Source organism: Schistocerca serialis, chromosome 6 (genome assembly GCF_023864345.2).
Source record: "Schistocerca serialis cubense isolate TAMUIC-IGC-003099 chromosome 6, iqSchSeri2.2, whole genome shotgun sequence".
Classification (NCBI taxonomy): Eukaryota; Metazoa; Arthropoda; class Insecta; order Orthoptera; family Acrididae; genus Schistocerca; species Schistocerca serialis.
Window position 1 is genome coordinate 335,961,766 of NC_064643.1, and position 17,344 is coordinate 335,979,109.

Sequence of the window (17,344 nt, forward strand, 5' to 3'; positions counted from 1 at the left end):
GATATAAGATGAACAACAAAAGCAAAACGAGGATAATGGTATGTAGTCGAATTAAGTCGGGTGATGCTGAGGGAATTAGATTAGGAAATGAGACACCTAAAGTTGTAAATGAGTTTTGCTATTTGGGGAGCAAAATAACTGATGATGGTCGAAGTAGAGAGGATATAAAATGTAGACTGGTAATTGGAAGAGAAGTTTGTTAACATCGAGAACAGATTTAAGTGTCAGGAAGTCGTTTGTCAAAGTATTTACATGGAGTGTAGCCATGTATGGAAGTGAAACATAGACGGTAACTATGTTTGGACGAGAATAGAAGATTTTGAAATGTGGTGCTACAGAAGAATGCTGAAGAGTAGATGGGTAGATCAAATATGTAATGAGGACGTATTGAATAGAATTGGGGATAAGAGTTTGTGGCACAACTTGACTAGAAGAAGGGATCGGTTGGTAGGACATGTTCTGAGGCGTCAAGGGATCACCAATTTAGTATTGGAGGGTAAAAATCGTAGAGGCAGACCAAGAGATGAATACACTAAGCAGATTCAGAAGGATGCAGGTTGTAGTAGGTACTGGGAGATGAAGCTCGTACAGGATGGAGTAGATGGAGAGCTGCATCAAACCAGTATCAGGACTGACGAAGAATTGAATTTTTTTAGTCTCTCGCCACACGATGGTGTTGTATCATTTGTCCATTCCTCTTTGTCCAGCAGTTATTGTTACTGTAAACTACATTATGTGCGATCCAAATATATTGTTCTTGAAGTGTGTCTTAGGCAAGTTAAATGGCCTGACACCCCTGCCTTACACGATCAGTTTGACGTCCCTGTGTCTGTCTAGACCACTTTTCCTCAGAACGGCTAGCGATAGAAGGTTGAAAATTATGTAAAATACTGAAGTCTACGATACCTCTTCGGTGTAAATAATTTAAGGTAAATCAGTGCAATCAAAACATATGGCCTTAAATGTCGCGCGTACTTCGCAACTGTCAAAGCCACTCATACCTACAGATGACCTATTTACATACATGTCAGGCCCGGTTGTCTACCGGTGAAGAGCGAGCTGGAAACCCAGAGGTCACGCGATCAAGCCTCTTTCGTACTAGTGGTTTTTCGGACTTAGCTTTAACCTAGCCTTCACCTGACAAGGATGTGAGAAGTCGCCAGAAACAACACATGGATTAGCTTCCACGTTAAACCGTAGAGGTTGCTTTTCCTCTGTTAGGCATCTGGAGTAGGCTATTGTCACACATGTCACCGAAGTGGCGTCCAATATAATGACTTACACGAAGCCACTGAGCCAAATACCAATACCACCAATACCACCACCACCACCACCACCGTAAAGTTTCTACTGAACCCTCAGAGCACTAGTCTAACTTCCATTTTCCGGTTCTGTTTTTTGAAGCACAGTGTTGTGCTTCAAACAATGAGGAAAAACAGAAAGGTTAAAAAATCCGATACCGATATTTTAGTTTTTCATAAGTTTTTTTTGTATTTGTTTTGTGTATGTTGTGACAATTCTCTTATTTCTACTAACAGCCGGGTGAAAAACCAATATATCCGTTTTATCATAGCAGGAGTGCTAAGACTTTTGGTTTTATGTAAAACTTGTTTAAAATAGAGTAATTATTCAGAAGATTTCCATTCCTCTGGAACATTGGATTATTAAACGCTGTTCAGTTACATTAATGTGACCAACTGTGAATAGCCTATTAACGGCTGCGGGGCTTTAAGGGAGGGAGTCAATGGTTTTCTGGAAGGTATGGACGGGGATGTGGAGCTATGCCGACTCGAGAGCCGTGGCCAGCTTAGAAATTTTCCGGATGAGGATTATGGCGTGAAGAGCTCTATTGAAGTTGTCCCAGAGATTCTCGATACTGTGTAAATCCTGGGAACGTTAACTCGTTCTAGCGCTGTTCGAACTACACACGTACAATGCGATCCGTGTAACACAATGAATTGTCTTGGTGGTAGGTGCTACCCTGATGAGTAAAAACGAACTATTTGTAGGGGTGGAGATGGTCCCTAACGATAGATGCATGCTTGTGCTGAACCGTTTTCTGTGCCTTCCAGAATGACGAAATCACCTGGGAATGCAAGGAAAGCATTCCCCAGACCGCAACGCTCCCTCTTCCACCCTGGACACTTCCGATGATTCTTTGACGTTGTTTGCTTACAGACGTTTCACGCCGTGCATGTCAACGGTCTTATTTATCTGTAAAGGCCACCTGTCGCCACTCGGTGGACGTCCAGTTGCAACACTTGCGTGGAGATTCCATCCTTCCTCGCCAAAAGAAACAACAGTTAGCATGGGTACACAAACTAAGCGCCTGCTGCGTAGGCCCATATGCAACAAAGTTCGCTGAACGGTCGTTGAGCAGACACTGTTGGTAGTCCCTTTGTTCATCTGCACTGTGAGTTGCTCAACAATTGCACGTCTGTTCTCACGTACACATCTGCGAAGCAGTCATTGACCCTTGTCATCTACGACCCATGGTGCACCAGTTTTCTCTGGGCCCGGTTTGGAATGCGCCATTTTCCCATGCACAGTATACTTCAACCAGCGCGGCACACGAACAGTTTACAAACTTAGCCGTTTCGGAAATGCTTCCACCCTTGACTAGAAAGCCAATGACCAAGCCCCTTTAAACGTCAGATAAATCTCACCGTTTCCACAGTAGGACAACGATTACACTGGTTTCGTGTCGTCGCTCCCTCTTTTGCAGTGGCTATCAAAGTATCCGAGTTTCTAGGCACTACGCGCAGTGCTTCGCCTACCGTTGATGTGTTGGGAGATGGTGAACTTGACAGTGTGTTTGCCGTGAGTTTTGGGCACCGCTGTTTTGCGTCCGCCAGCTACGCCTTATGTGTATAATCCCTTCCTTTCCCTCCCCCTCCCCCCCTTCCACTGCTAGTGCTACCATCTGCTGTCTGAGTAGTTATTGCACTTTGACGTTTAACATAAACGGTGGTCACAATGTGGCTGGATCGTGTAGAAAATCGTTAAAGCAACCGCAGCTACTTTCATAACGACACCGACAGTGAGAAAAGAGCAAGTGACTCGCTACATAAGAACCAGTCCAGCACTGCTGAGACAATGATGTACCTGTTCTTTTACTACCCAGATGCAGTGATGCTTTCGTTTTTTGGGATCAGAGTAGGAGGGGCTTGCCAGGCTCGTCAATTTTAGCCGAAAGTTATTTATTGTTGGTAGAAGGTTCTGTGGCTTCTGAAAAACTGGTATCGTGTTTGAATGATATTGTTTCTGATGAAGGGAGTTTGCTTACAGATCAACACAGAACGAGTATTTATGAACAGAATGGACTAATATATATATAACGGATTAATTGATTACTGAAATTTTAACTCTTACCAAGTAATTCTTTCTGGTAAATGTTAAATTCTGGTTACTACCTAAACTGTCCATTTTCTTTAAATCATCGTTTTTAGCTCGGCCACTACAAAATCAATTCTATTCCAACTTCTATATAAAGCAAATAACTATTTTACTACAAAACAGGTTTTTATTATAAATAAAGAAAAAGAACGCTACAAATTTGAGAAGAGCTTATTTGTATGCGATTTCTAGTAAAAAGCAAAAGAGAAAATTTAAGGCAACAGCAATTCATGTTTATAATAGAAATAGGAAGTAACTTTTTTTTTTGAAATTTGTGTAAGTTCCTATGGAACCAAACTGCTGAGGCCATCGGTCCGTAGGCTTACACACTACTATAAATTACGCTAAGGACAAAACACGGACAACCTAATTAAAAGTTCTCGAATTCCAGTTTTCATTCTTTACAGCTGACTATTCGTAATGACCAAATAGCTGGCCGTTTTTATAGTATTCAGCCCCTCGCTAGTTTCGAAGAAAAGCAGTCTAAGTTATCTTTCATTTACCTGTTTTATTTGGTATTTTGATTCGAGGCATCTTGAAAAGTATAATGCAAAAGTCTATAGGTATATAGAATGCTTTAATCGTTGTTCGATTTTACGTTTATTACTGGAAATAGAATAAAAGCTAAGAATCGGTTACTACAGAAAACTATAATTTTGAGAGTTTGGAACAATCAGGTTAAAATGGAGATGAAAAACCCGGTATAAACGAAAACCAGTTGTTTCGGCGAAAACCGCAATCTGCTTGCACGAACTTTCTACATCTACATCCATATTTCGCAAGCCACCTGACGGTGTGTGGCGGAGGGTACCTTGAGTACCTCTATCGGTTCTCCCTTCTATTCCAGTCTCTTATTATTCGTGGAAAGAAAGAAAGATTGTCGGTATGCCTCTGTGTGGGCTCTAATCTCTTATTTTATCCTCATGGTCTCTTCGCGAGATATACGTAGGAGGGAGCAATATACTGCTTGACTCCTCGGTTTTTTTTTTTTTTTGTTAGTGGTTTTCGGGCGCACAACTTCAATGGTCATTAGCGCCCTGACTACTCTAAGAATGCACCGCGAGGCACAAGTTGACAACAACAACTAAAAGGGAAAACACAATAAAAGACAGACTGACAGGCATAGGATTAAAAAACATCATCAAATGTCCTTAGCGAGGTGTGTCAAATTGATAAAACAAAGAACACGAGCAGCTGCTCGTGGGTCATCCGCTAAAATGGCATCGAAAGTATTAGGCAGGTTAAGATCGAGGCGCAGTGTGTTAAGATCAGGACAGGACATTAAAATGTGTCTAACCGTCAGCAAGTGCCCACATGGGCAGAACGGCGCCGGCGCAGCCGTCAGCAGATGGCGATGGCTGAACCGGCAGTGTCCAATTCTTAACCTTGCTAAAACGACCTCCTCCCGCCGAGAAGGGCGTGAGGAGGACGTCCAAGCCACGGGAAGAGGTTTTAAGGCCCGAAGCTTGTTGTCGGTAAGTGCAGCCCAATCGGCATGCCACAGCGACACAACGCGCCGACAAATGACCCTGCTAAAATCGGACGAAGGGACACAACAAGAAGCTGTCCGAGGCTGGAGGACCGCAGCCTTGGCCGCGGCATCTGCAGCTTCGTTCCCAGGGATACCGACATGGCCAGGAACCCACATAAAGCTAACCGGCGTACCGACGTCCACCAGCAGCTGAAGAGAGCGTTGGATCCGGTGTACGAAAGGGTGAACCGGGTACGGATCACTGAGGCTCTGGATGGCGCTCAGGGAATCTGAGCAGATGACATAAGCAGAATGTCGGTGGCGGCAGATGTAAAGAACAGCCTGGTAGAGGGCAAAGAGCTCAGCTGTGAAGACCGAACAATGGCCATGGAGCCGGTATTGGAAACTTTGTGCCCCGACAATAAAGGAACACCCGACCCCGTCATTGGTCTTAGAGCCATCTGTATAAATGGAAGTCATGTTGTTGAACTTCGAACGAAGTTCCAAAAAACGGGAGTGGTAGACCGAACCGGGGGTGACCTCTTTTGGGAGCGAGCTGAGGTCGAGGTGAACGCGGACCTGAGCCTGGAGCCAAGGTGGCGTGCGGCTCTCGCCCACTCGAAAGGTTGCAGGGAGTGAAAAATGAAGGTGTTGAAGGAGGCGACGAAAGCGAACTCCAGGGGGTAGCAAGGCAGAGACATACAACCCGTATTGAAGGTCAAGAGAGTCGTCAAAAAAGGAACGATAAGACGGATGGTCGGGCATTGACAGTAGCCGACAGGCATACCGACAAAGCAGTATATCGCGCCGGTAGGTGAGTGGCAATTCGCCAGCGTCAGCATGCAGACTCTCTACGGGACTGGTATAAAATGCTCCGATCGCAAGTCGTAAACCCCGATGTTGTATGGAGTTGAGGCGGCGTAAGATGGATGGCCGTGCAGAGGAGTATACGAAGCTCCCATAATCCAGCTTGGAGCGGACGATCGACCGATATAGACGAAGTAGGACGGTTCGATCCGCTCCCCACGACATACCACTGAGAACACGGAGGACATTTAAAGAACGGGTACAACGGGCGGCCAAATATGACATGTGGAGACCAGCTAAGTTTCCTGTCAAATGTAAGGCCTAAAAATTTGATTGTCTCCACGAGTGGGAGAGCAACGGGACCGAGTCGTAAGGATGGTGGGAGAAACTCTTTGTAGCGCCAGAAGTTAATACAGACCGTCTTCTCGGCAGAAAAACGGAAGCCATTGGCGACACTCCAGGAGTAAAGACGGTCAAGAGAACGCTGAAGACAGCGCTCCAGGACACGTGCACACTGCGCGCTGCAATAGATGGTAAAATCGTCCACGAAAAGGGAGCCTGATACATCAGCTGGGAGGCAATCCATTATTGGATTGATCGCGATGGCGAAGAGAGCGACGCTCAAAACTGAGCCCTGTGGCACCCCATTCTCCTGGCGAAAGGTGTCGGACAGGACAGAACCCACACGTACCCGAAACTGTCGATCCATTAAAAAGGAATGAATAAAAAGAGGGAGGCGACCGCGAAAGCCCCATGTATGCATGGTGCGGAGAATGCCCGCCCTCCAACAGGTGTCGTAAGCCTTCTCCAAATCAAAGAACACAGCCGCGGTCGGGCGCTTCCGCAAGAAGTTATTCATAATGAAGGTCGACAAGGTAACCAGATGGTCAACAGCAGAGCGGCGCCTTCGAAATCCACATTGTACATTGGTAAGTAGGCGTCGAGACTCGAGCAGCCAAACCAATCGAGAGTTAACCATTCGCTCCATCACTTTACAGACACAGCTGGTAAGCGAGATGGGTCGATAACTGGAAGGCAAGTGCTTGTCCTTCCCCGGCTTAGGAATCGGGACAACAATAGACTCGCGCCAGCATGCGGGAACATGTCCCTCAATCCAGATGCGATTGTATGTACGAAGAAGAAAACCTTTACCCGCAGGAGAAAGGTTCTTCAGCATCTGAATATGAATAGAATCAGGCCCTGGAGCGGAGGACCGTGATCGGCCAAGTGCGGTTTCGAGTTCCCGCATGGTGAATGGGGCATTATAACTTTCACAATTCGAGGAGCGGAAGTCAGGTGGCCTAGCCTCCTCTGCTTGTTTGCGGGGGAGGAAGGCAGGGTGGTAATGAGCGGAGCTCGAAACCTCGGCGAAAAAGCGGCCGAAGGCATTGGAGACAGCCTCAGGGGCCACAAGGACTTCATTCGCGACCTTCAAGCCAGAAACTGGGGAGTGGACCTTAGTGCCAGATAGCCGGCGCAGGCTACCCCAGACAACAGAAGAAGGGGTAGAACTGTTGAAGGTGCTTGTGAAAGCAGCCCAGCTGGCTTTCTTGCTTTCTTTAATAATACGACGACACCGTGCACGTAATCGTTTATAATTGATACAATTCGCCACTGTAGGGTGGCGCTTAAAGGTGCGTAAAGCACGTCGACGAGCACGTAAAGCATCTCTACATGCTGCGGTCCACCAGGGGACCGGTACGCGACGTGGAGAAGAAGTAGGGTGAGGGATGGAATATTCAGCAGCAGCGAGAATGACTTCCGTGAGGTGTGTGACCTGACGATCGCAGCTTGTGAAGGTTTGATCCTGAAAGGTAGCCCTGGAAGAGAAGAGCTCCCAGTCTGCCTTGGAGATGGTCCAACTAGAGGAGCACGGAGAGGGAGTATGCTGCAGGAGATGGATAACACACGGGAAATGGTCGCTCGAATATGTATCAGAAAGTGCATACCACTCAAACCGGCGTGCAAGTTGGGGAGTACATATAGAGAGGTCTAAATGGGAATAGGTGTGAGATGTGTCCGAAAGAAAAGTAGGGGCGCCAGTATTGAGGCAGACAAGATCGAGCTGGTTGAAAAGGTCTGCTAACAAGGAGCCCCTCGGGCAGGATGCTGGAGAGCCCCAAAGGGGATGGTGGGCATTGAAGTCTCCAGTTAACAAAAATGGTGCAGGTAGCTGAGCAATAAGTTGCATCACGTCTGCCCTGGTAACGGCAGATGACGATGGAGTGTAAACGGTACAAAAGGAAAACGTAAAAGTGGGGAGAGTAATGCGGATGGCAACTGCCTGCAGGCCGGTGTGCAACGTGATGGGATCGTAGTAAATATCATCCCGGACCAGCAACATAACCCCTCCATGAGCCGGAATACCTACCACAGGGGGTAGGTCAAAACGCACAGAGGTGTAGTGTGCCAAGGCAATTTGATCGCATGGGCGTAGCTTCGTTTCCTGGAGGGCTACGACAAGCGGACGGTGCAAGCGGAGCAGCAACTTCAAGTCCTCTCGGTTGGAGCGAATGCTGCGAATATTCCAGTGAATAAGTGCCATCGTAAGAAAAGAAAGATGAGAGAAGTGGTCACCTCGAAGGCCGCTTAGGGCCTGGCTTCGAGCGAGCACTGCCGCCGCTATCAGTAGGCGGACAGTCATCGTCCATTGGGTCTATAGGGTCATCGGCCATCTCGGGAGGATGGCCGGGAGGGGGAGCTTCCTCCGCCAGTGAACGGCCAGATGTACGGCGACCAGCGGTGCGGCCAGGCGAAACGGATGACGGCCTGGGGCGGCAGCCGCTGGGTGGCGCAAGAGAAGAAATGCGCCGTGGCGGGGAAGGAGAACTGTGCTTCCTATGCGCCTTTTTGGAAGGACGTGTAGTGGAAGTACCGGTCGAAGGCTGTGAGGTCGAGGTACGGAGGAAGTCTGCACGGGATGGTTCCTTCTTGAAGGCCCGTGCATCTGACTTCGGTGTCTTCGTTTTAGCAGAAGCTGAAGAAGGTGCTCGTGTCTGTGGGGTGATGGGAGGAAGAGGAGACGTCGACCGCGCGATCTTAGCACTGGCCAAACGGACGACCGTGGTGCTGAAGGTCAGATCGCATGTCTGGGTTGCTACCTCCCGGGTAGTCCGAGGAGAGGCGAGGACAGTACTGTATTTCCCCGCTGGGAGTAGCGTGGGCTTCCTACTAGCCAATAGCTTGCGAGCAGCCGAGGTGGACACTTTCTCTTTGACCCGAATTTCCTGGATACAGCGTTCTTCCTTATAGACAGGACAGTCGCGGGAGGATGCTGCATGGTCACCCTGACAGTTCACACAACGAGGAGACGGAGGTGGACAGTCACCCTCATGGGCATCCCTGCCACAGGTGACACATTTAGCCGCATTGGAACAAGACTGTCGAGTGTGATTGAAACGCTGACACTGGTAGCAGCGCGTAGGTGTCGGGATATAGGGGCGAACAGAAATAACCTCGTAGCCCGCCTTGATGCGCGATGGCAGCTTAACACTATCGAAAGTCAAGAAAATTGTCCGGGTCGGTACAAGGTCATTGTTGACCTTTTTCATGACCCTATGGACAGCCGTCACGCCCTGCTCAGCGAGGAATGATTGAAGCTCCTCGTCAGTCAATCCGTCGAGGGAGTCAGTATAGACCACACCACGAGACGAATTCAAAGTTCGGTGGGCCTCCACCCGGACAGGGAACGTGTACAGGAGGGTGGCCCGAAGCAGTTTTTGTGCGTGAAAGGCATTCTCAGTTTCCAGTAATAAGGTGCCGTTACGCAACCTGGTACAGGATTTGACAGATCCGGCTATGGCATCTACGCCCTTCTGAATAACGAAAGGGTTGACAGAGGAAAAATCCTTTCCGTCCTCAGTTCGAGAAACTACGAGGAACTGTGGGGCAGGCGGTAGTACTTTTGTCACTGTTGGCTGGTCACGTTTCCGTTTTTGGGTCGAAGTCGAAAGAGATGGAGTAGAATCCATTGCGGAGGAATCCCCCATGATTGCCAGCGTCTCCGATGGCGCGCTCCTTCCTTGTGGGGACCCTCTCAGAGGGCACTCCCGCCTTAGGTGAATGTTTACACCTCAGGTCACACCTCCCGAGAAACAGACGGAGGGACCAATCGGCATGGTCAGAAGGTATCAGCTCAGGCAATCACCCCTCCCCGGGCCTGGCCTTTACCAGGGGGTACGCGCGTGCCTTACATGTCTACCCAGGGCGGGGACTTACGCGTTACCCCGTCACCGGCTACGCGTGCGAACGCGTGGGTCGGCCTTCAGACACGCACAGGGAGGAAGGAAGAAGAGGAAAAAGAAGAGAGAGAGGGAGAAAGAGGACAGACTGTCTCAAACGCCGAGGCGGAGACCAGAGAAGGCAAGGAGAAGAAGGCAATGAGAAAGCAAGGGGAAGAAGGCAATAAGAAGGCAAGGAGAAGAAGGCAATGAGAAGGCAAGGAGAAAAAAAAATGAGAAGGCAAGGAGAAAAAAAAATGAGAAGGCAAGGAGAAAAAAAAATGAGAAGGCAAGGAGAAGGCAAGGGAAAGAGTAAGGAAGACAGTGAGGTGGAGAAGAGCAAAGAAAGGAACCAACAAAAGGAAGGAAGAAACGAGAAGTGAAAAAACCAAAAGGACCACGATGATAGGTCGTGGAACCGTCCGTCTCCGGACGCAGGCGCGAACTACCCCCGTGAGGGGGATGGACTCCTTTTAGTCGCCTCTTACGACAGGCAGGAATACCGCGGGCCTATTCTAATCCCCGGACCCGCAGGGGGGGACTCCTCGGTGAAGGTATGTTCTCGAAACTTCAACAAAAGCCCGTACAGAGCTACTGAGCCTCTCCTGCAGAATCTTCCACTGGAGTTTATCCTCTCCGTAACGCTTCCGCGGTTACTAAATGATCCTGTAACGAAGCGCGCTGCTCTCCGTTGGATCTTCTCTATCTCTTCTATCAACCCTATCTGGTACGGAACCCACACTGCTGAGCAATATTCAAGCAGTGGGCGAACAAGCGTACTGTAACCTAATTCCTTTGTTTTCGGATTGCATTTCCTTAGGATTCTTCCAATAAATCTCCGTCTGGCATCCGCTTTACCGACGATCAACTTTATACGATCATTCCATTTTAAATCACTCCTAATGCGTACTCCCAGATAATTTATGGAATTAACTGCTTCCAGTTGCTGACCTGCTATATTGTACCTAAATGATACAGGATCTTTTCTGTGTATTCGCAGCACATTACACTTGTCTACATTGAGACAATTTTGATTCAAAAATAATTCCGACCATATGTACGAGTCATCCATTATTTTGTGATTTTGATAGCGATTTTCACTTATATTCCGCCGAACATTTTTGTTGCCTCATTTTTCGCCCTATAAGTGCTCCGAAAGGCGTTACAGATACGACTATGTCCTAGCTAAACGCATTTCCACGCTACAATCATGTTTAATTTTACATGCAGCTAATTCGTAACCATTACACGCTGGCGCCTTTGCTGGTGCAGTGAACTGCCGGGCAAAACAAATTGACCCACTTCTGCGCAACGAACACACAAATATCTATCCAGTCTGGGCTCAAAAAATTTTTACGCTGTATTGTCTCTTAAGCTTTAGCAGTTCGCATCTGACGGTATTGTGTCTCACAAGGAAGTTAGACCAACAGGCGAATAGAGGTTTCCACATGGGAACTGTTTTTTGCGACATCCGTATTCCCTGAGTCATCTCACGCATTTGCAATAGCTCCCGGCAGACGGAAATGCTATAACCAGTCTTGAAAACTGCGTCTGCAAAGAAAACGCGTTCCACGCAAAGAGCTGTCATTGAATCACGTTTCGTGGAGGGCGATGTAAAAAGAATAGGGGAGACGCACAGAAGACGACGTAGCTCAGCCAGGTGGCAGAGAAAACCTCTGCAGTTCCACTGGAGGATTGTGCTATCACTATCCTGTGGGGGCAAGGGGGGGGGGGGTGGCAGTTGTGACGCTAAGACTTCAAAATACATATCTGTACCGAATCAAGGTGTGGTCTGGTGGGGGGGGTGAGGAGAGGGTCCAATCCAGCCACGTCGCCTTCGTCCTATTTCGGTGTCTGCGACGGCTTGCCTGCTTCAGTTTCTGGGACAACAGAGGAATGCTAAGTCCTACGACCTGCTACAGGTGGTTCCTTCAGCCACTGGCTGGCGTCCGATTGTGGATCCGCAGATTCTTGGGAAGGTGCGTGCCAAGGGATCCCTTTCTGGTAAGAGATGGTGAAAGAGGGCGTTGCTTCTTTTCGTACTGAGGGTTGGAGAGTCTACGCTACCAATGAGGGTGTGGGAGAAGCAGTAGAAGTAAGATGTCAATCACCAGGGGAGCGGGTATAACCGACCGGCTCCGAGAGCACCGACAGAGAAAACACGGAGAGCGATGGTGCAGTCGCCAGAGAAGGTGACTGCATATTAGTCGTAGTAAGCGCCATCTTCTAACATGCAGGATTCAGGCGATCATATTTCTTCTTTGCCTATTGATACACGAGTTGGTCAAGAGTTTTTTATTCTTCGATTTTCTTTTTTGTTGGAAGACTGTGCAAGTCCGGTGGACAGGCGGAATGGTGCTTCCTGCAGCTGACAGACGAAGCGAGTGGCACAAAAGGAACATTCGTGTGCAACTAACGTCCACAATCCCTACGGACGAATCTGGCGTTGCAATGTGAAGACATATCTTCGAATCTCATACATTTAGTGCTTTATAGTACCGCAGGGGACCAGGAACATGTTCTCACATCCCATCAATACATCATCACGTTGACCTTTTCAGATAACGAGTCGCCTTCAGAGGCGAAAATGAAGGCCCTATTATCAACCGTATTGTCCCTTGGTCCACGCTGGACACGACAAACAAAATGCACACCCTGTCGCTCCAAATTGGCTCTTAACTCGTCATCTATCTGTAAAAGGAGAGCGCGGTGAATGATTATACCATGTACCATACTCAGACTTATTGGTGGCGATAGTTACAGGAGTGTCACCCACCTTGTTACAGGCGAGCAGCGCCTGTGACTGAGTAGGGCATGCCGTTTTAACCAGAGCTGAACAACTTTTTATCTCTGAAATATCTCTTACTTCCCAAATCTGTCTTCAAAATGTTAAAGAAAAATGGATTTGTGGCCATAAAAGAATCTCCGTCGGCACTAGAGAAAACCAACTAAATATTGTCGGGAGTATTTCTTTCCTTGTCTCTAATCCCTAAGTTTCTCCCACCAGGTAGCCATGGAAGTGAACATTGTGGAATCAGATGTGTTGTAAGAAGTCTACCCTGAGGAAGCGAATGGTGGGGCCCTGGGGCCACAAGCTGAAGGTTTGATTATCTTCATTTGTGAGTCACCCGCCGCGGTACCACCCACTCTGGATGGGGGCTCTTCCCACAGGCACCATCAGGATACATCAATGGCTACGTGGCCAGCAAACCGTCTGCCTGCTGTCCCCGTGCCCCAGCCACGATGTGCACATACACTTTGACAAATCTGGGGAGTTTACAGCTCATGCACCAACAATGCGATCCATGCTTGGTCAAGGTGTTACTACCGTGCAGTTATTTGAACCCCACCCAACGGAATGGCTTTCATGCTGTGTTCGCCAGGCAGGAAGAGTGTAAGGGCGGAAAGGCAAAACAGGTGGAATACACGCCATGGGCGACCTACCCTGAACGATTAGCACTTTCGTACAGTTTGTAAGAAGAATACCGAGTCAAACCCAACAGTGGGGCCCATACATTTAAGAATGAAAAGTTGCAGAAAATTCCAGAACAGAAGAAACCGAGTGTCCAAAATAAAACCGAAGGAGTCTAGTTCCGTGGGGGGATTTCTTACGTTGCGGATGATTTCTAGCAGTTATCGCCCAAGTACCAACATTCGTCAGTCCTACTGCTTTGATTCACACTGTGTTTTGGTGAAGAAGTGTTTTACTACGTTATTTACGGAAAATACTTGTTATAGTTACGTGAACATCACAACACCTCACCATGATTCGGAGAATGGAAGTGTTTGCCACACGGAAACGCAAGTGAAAACGAATATTGGCGCGAAAACATCGCGACAAAATAAATTACATTCTAGAAGATATGTTAACTCTAAGCGAAAAAAAAAACTCCTTAAAACTTAAACTTCCTGGCATATTAAAACTGTGTGCCCGACCGATACTCGAACTCGGGACCTTTGCCTTTCGCGGGCAAGTGCTCTACCATCTGAGCTACCGAAGCAAGACTCACGCCCGGTACTCACAGCTTTACTTCTGCCAGGAGAGCTTCTGTAAAGTTTGGAAGGTAGGAGACGAGATACTGGCAGAAGTAAAGCTGTGAGTACCGGGCGTGAGTCTTGCTTCGGTAGCTCAGATGGTAGAGCACTTGCCCGCGAAAGGTAAAGGTCCCGAGTTCGAGTCTCGGTCGTGCACACAGTTTTAATCTGCCAGGAAGTTTCATATCAGCGCACACTCCGCTGCAGAGTGAAAATCTCATTCTGGAAACCTCGTTAAAATTGTTTGGTTGCAGATGACAAGCTACATGTAATAATTAACACACAGGTGATCCAGAAAATTCATGCACACCAAATGTAAAGGTATTTACAAAAAGGAACGATCTATTGTCTGAACTAAAGATGCACATAATATTACAATCACTACCAAAAATTTTCACATTACAGAATAAATAAAATCGAAAACCCACTGATGGCACAGTGGTGCCAAAATATGTTTGGGCACTGAGAAGTAACGGTGTTTTGCATAACTGGCGGACCTCACCAACAATTTTAACTGCAAACACGGCCAACAAGGAGCTGCAAATCAAAATGACTATTTGTAACACTTCTTTGTGTCAGTGTGCTACGAAGAGTTGCTCAAATTACTGCTGTAGTTGCAGCACAATGCCCCAGAGCCATACGCCAACATGGTGGTTTCTCCTTTTGGTAGTACAACACGGCCGTCTGCAGCCCGGCCGTCTTGCGACCTTACATTCTCGTGACAGCTGCCAACAATCATGTATAATGACTACATTCCTGCCAATTCCTTCTGCGGTATCGCAGGAGGAACATCCAGCTTCTTGTAGCCGTATTACGCCACATCGTTAAAACTCAGTGAGGTGTTGATAATACCGTGTTTGCTACCTTAACGGCATTCTTGACTAACACCAACTCACCACGTCCAATCTAAGAACAGCGTGTATACGAGGGGCGTTTGAAAAGTCCATGCAAAGTCCGAGAGATGGCACCACCGGCGCGCATCGTGGTCATGTTTAGTTAGTAGCATCTTTGGAAAGAACGCACACCAAGTTTCAGCCATATTGGTCTATTACTTTTTGTTTGGCATTCGTGTGATTGCGTCAAAAAATGGACGAAAAAATTTAGTGTCGTGATTAAACATTACTTTATGAAAGGCAAAACGCCTCAGGAGACTAAAAATAAGCTTGATAAACATTACAGTGACTCTGCACCTTCGATTAGAACAGTTTATAAGTGGTTTCAAAATTTTCGGAGTGGCCATATGGGCACAAGTGACGCTGAACGTTCTGGACGCCCTGTGGAGGTTACGACTCCAGAAATCATTGATAAAATCCATGATATGGTGATGGGTGACAGAGGATTTAAGGCGTGTGAGATTGCTAGTGCTGTGGGCATCTCGAATGAATGGGCATATAATATTTTGCATAAACATTTGGACATGAGAAAGCTATCCGCAAGATGAGTTCCGCGATTGCTCACGCTTGACCAGAAACGGAATCGTGTGAAGTGTTGCAAGGATGGTTTGCAGCTGTTCAAGAAGAATCCGCCGGTCTCCAAGCGTTGTTTCGTCACTGTGGATAACACATGGATACGTTACTACACTCATGAGACCAAAGAACGATTCAAACAATGGATTACCAAGGGATAATCTGCACCAAAAATGCGAAAGACTTCCCTCGGCCGGAAAGGTTATGGCGACTGTCTTTTAGGATTTGCAAGGGATAATCCTCATCGACCATCTGGAAAAGGGTAAAACTATTACAGATGCATATTAGTGATCGTTATTGGACCGTCTGAAAACCGAACTGCGAAAGAAACGCTGGCGAATGGACCGAAAAAAAGTCCTTTTCCATCACGACAATGTACCAGCACACACCTCAGCAGTTGTGGTCGCAAAATTAATGGAAATAGGATTCCAACTCTCTTCACATCCCTCCTATTCTCCAGACTTGGCTCCTTCCCCAATTTTAAGAAATGGCTGTCGGGACGAAGATTTTATTCAAACGAGGATTGCTGCAACTAATAGCTATTTTGCATACTTGGACAATTCCTATTATTCGGAAGGGATCAACAAATTAGAACAGTGTGTAGGTCAAAAAGGAGACTATGTAGAAAAATATAAAAGGTTTACCCCAAACACGTAATTAGTTTTTATTTTTGCACTGACTTTTCAAACACCCCTCGTATAAAGCTCACCTTATTTGCGTCCTCGTAGTGGCACTACTAGTGCGACTCTTATGCGACTGGCGCAAAACTGGAAGAGGCAGCATTCAGGTGTAGAAACACGCCTACCATCTTTGTGTCGCACGTCTCCTGGTGTTGCGATTTTTTTACCGTTAGTGCAGTAGTTACGGATTTCTGCCTATTTTACTCCCAGTTGAAGTTGTGTATCGCTGTGTATCCTGTTTCATTGTCTGTGTTAAGAACTCTTGATTGTGCTGATTCGCGACCCTAAGATTCGCTTGTATCTCGACATTTCGAACATCTCTTTGTGGGGTGGTTCCGTTCCTTTACTATTACCTGGCTGAATGGGATTTGCTTTGCGGTACTTTTGCCTTTAGTGGTAGTGCTCGTCATCTCACTGTAGTGAATATTGGTACTTCCGTTTGTTTTAGAGTTGTTAGACTCTTTCAGTGTGCAGCGCAGATCTCCAAATTTTGTAAATTATCCAGATTCCAATAGTTGTGAGGGCTCGATTGTATGAATAGCAGGCTCTCGAATGTAACGTTTGTTTTTATTTGCTGACAGATTCCGTTCTCTCTCGACATCTCGCTTTCTCCTAGACTGCTATTTCTACCTCCTATTGTATATATTCGGTGAATTATCTTAGTATTCTGTCATCATTCCTTCACCTAGAATCTATAGGCAGGATGAGCCTGTCTAGGCACATCTGATACGGGGCAGTCATTTCGATTCTTAGTACACTATCTACACTTTGGGCACTGTTTGCTCTTTCCACAGTCTACATTCTTATGGCCGCCTTCCCCGCAGTTGGCACAAGTGATGTATCTAGTGCAGTTGGTTGCTGCATAATTATAATCCTGGCACACGTTACAGGGGGATTCCAACTAGGTTATAATTCACAGAAGTAGCTTCAAAGCCTACCCATGCCTTTTGCCATTTTAGGAAGGTTTCTCTCATGGTATGTCCTACCTCCACCAAGTGATGACCTACTTTCCTTTCTTTCCGTCCAGTCTTAATTTTCGGAATGAACTGTGTCAAAATGATCCCTTTCTAGTTGCCCTCCAAAGTTTTGCTGATACACCATCTCTTAGTTCCTGCGTCTCCAAGTCAGAAAGGACTTCGAAATTTCTGACTGTAGGTCGCAAGTGAGGCTCTGTTACAGTTTACTGTTAGTACCTAATTTTGCAGTATCATCATCTGGACCTGTTTTCATAGTAACTGTATTTTTCATTTTATACATCAGCTTTATGCA

The 17,344-nt window shown here is 47.0% G+C and overlaps 1 protein-coding gene across 1 annotated transcript in view; it reads right to left on the reverse strand.

The window, feature by feature from the left end:
- Nucleotides 1-17,344, reverse strand: part of LOC126484066 (probable beta-hexosaminidase fdl) — a 776,181-nt gene that overhangs the window by 115,162 nt on the left and 643,675 nt on the right. The window lies entirely within an intron of this gene.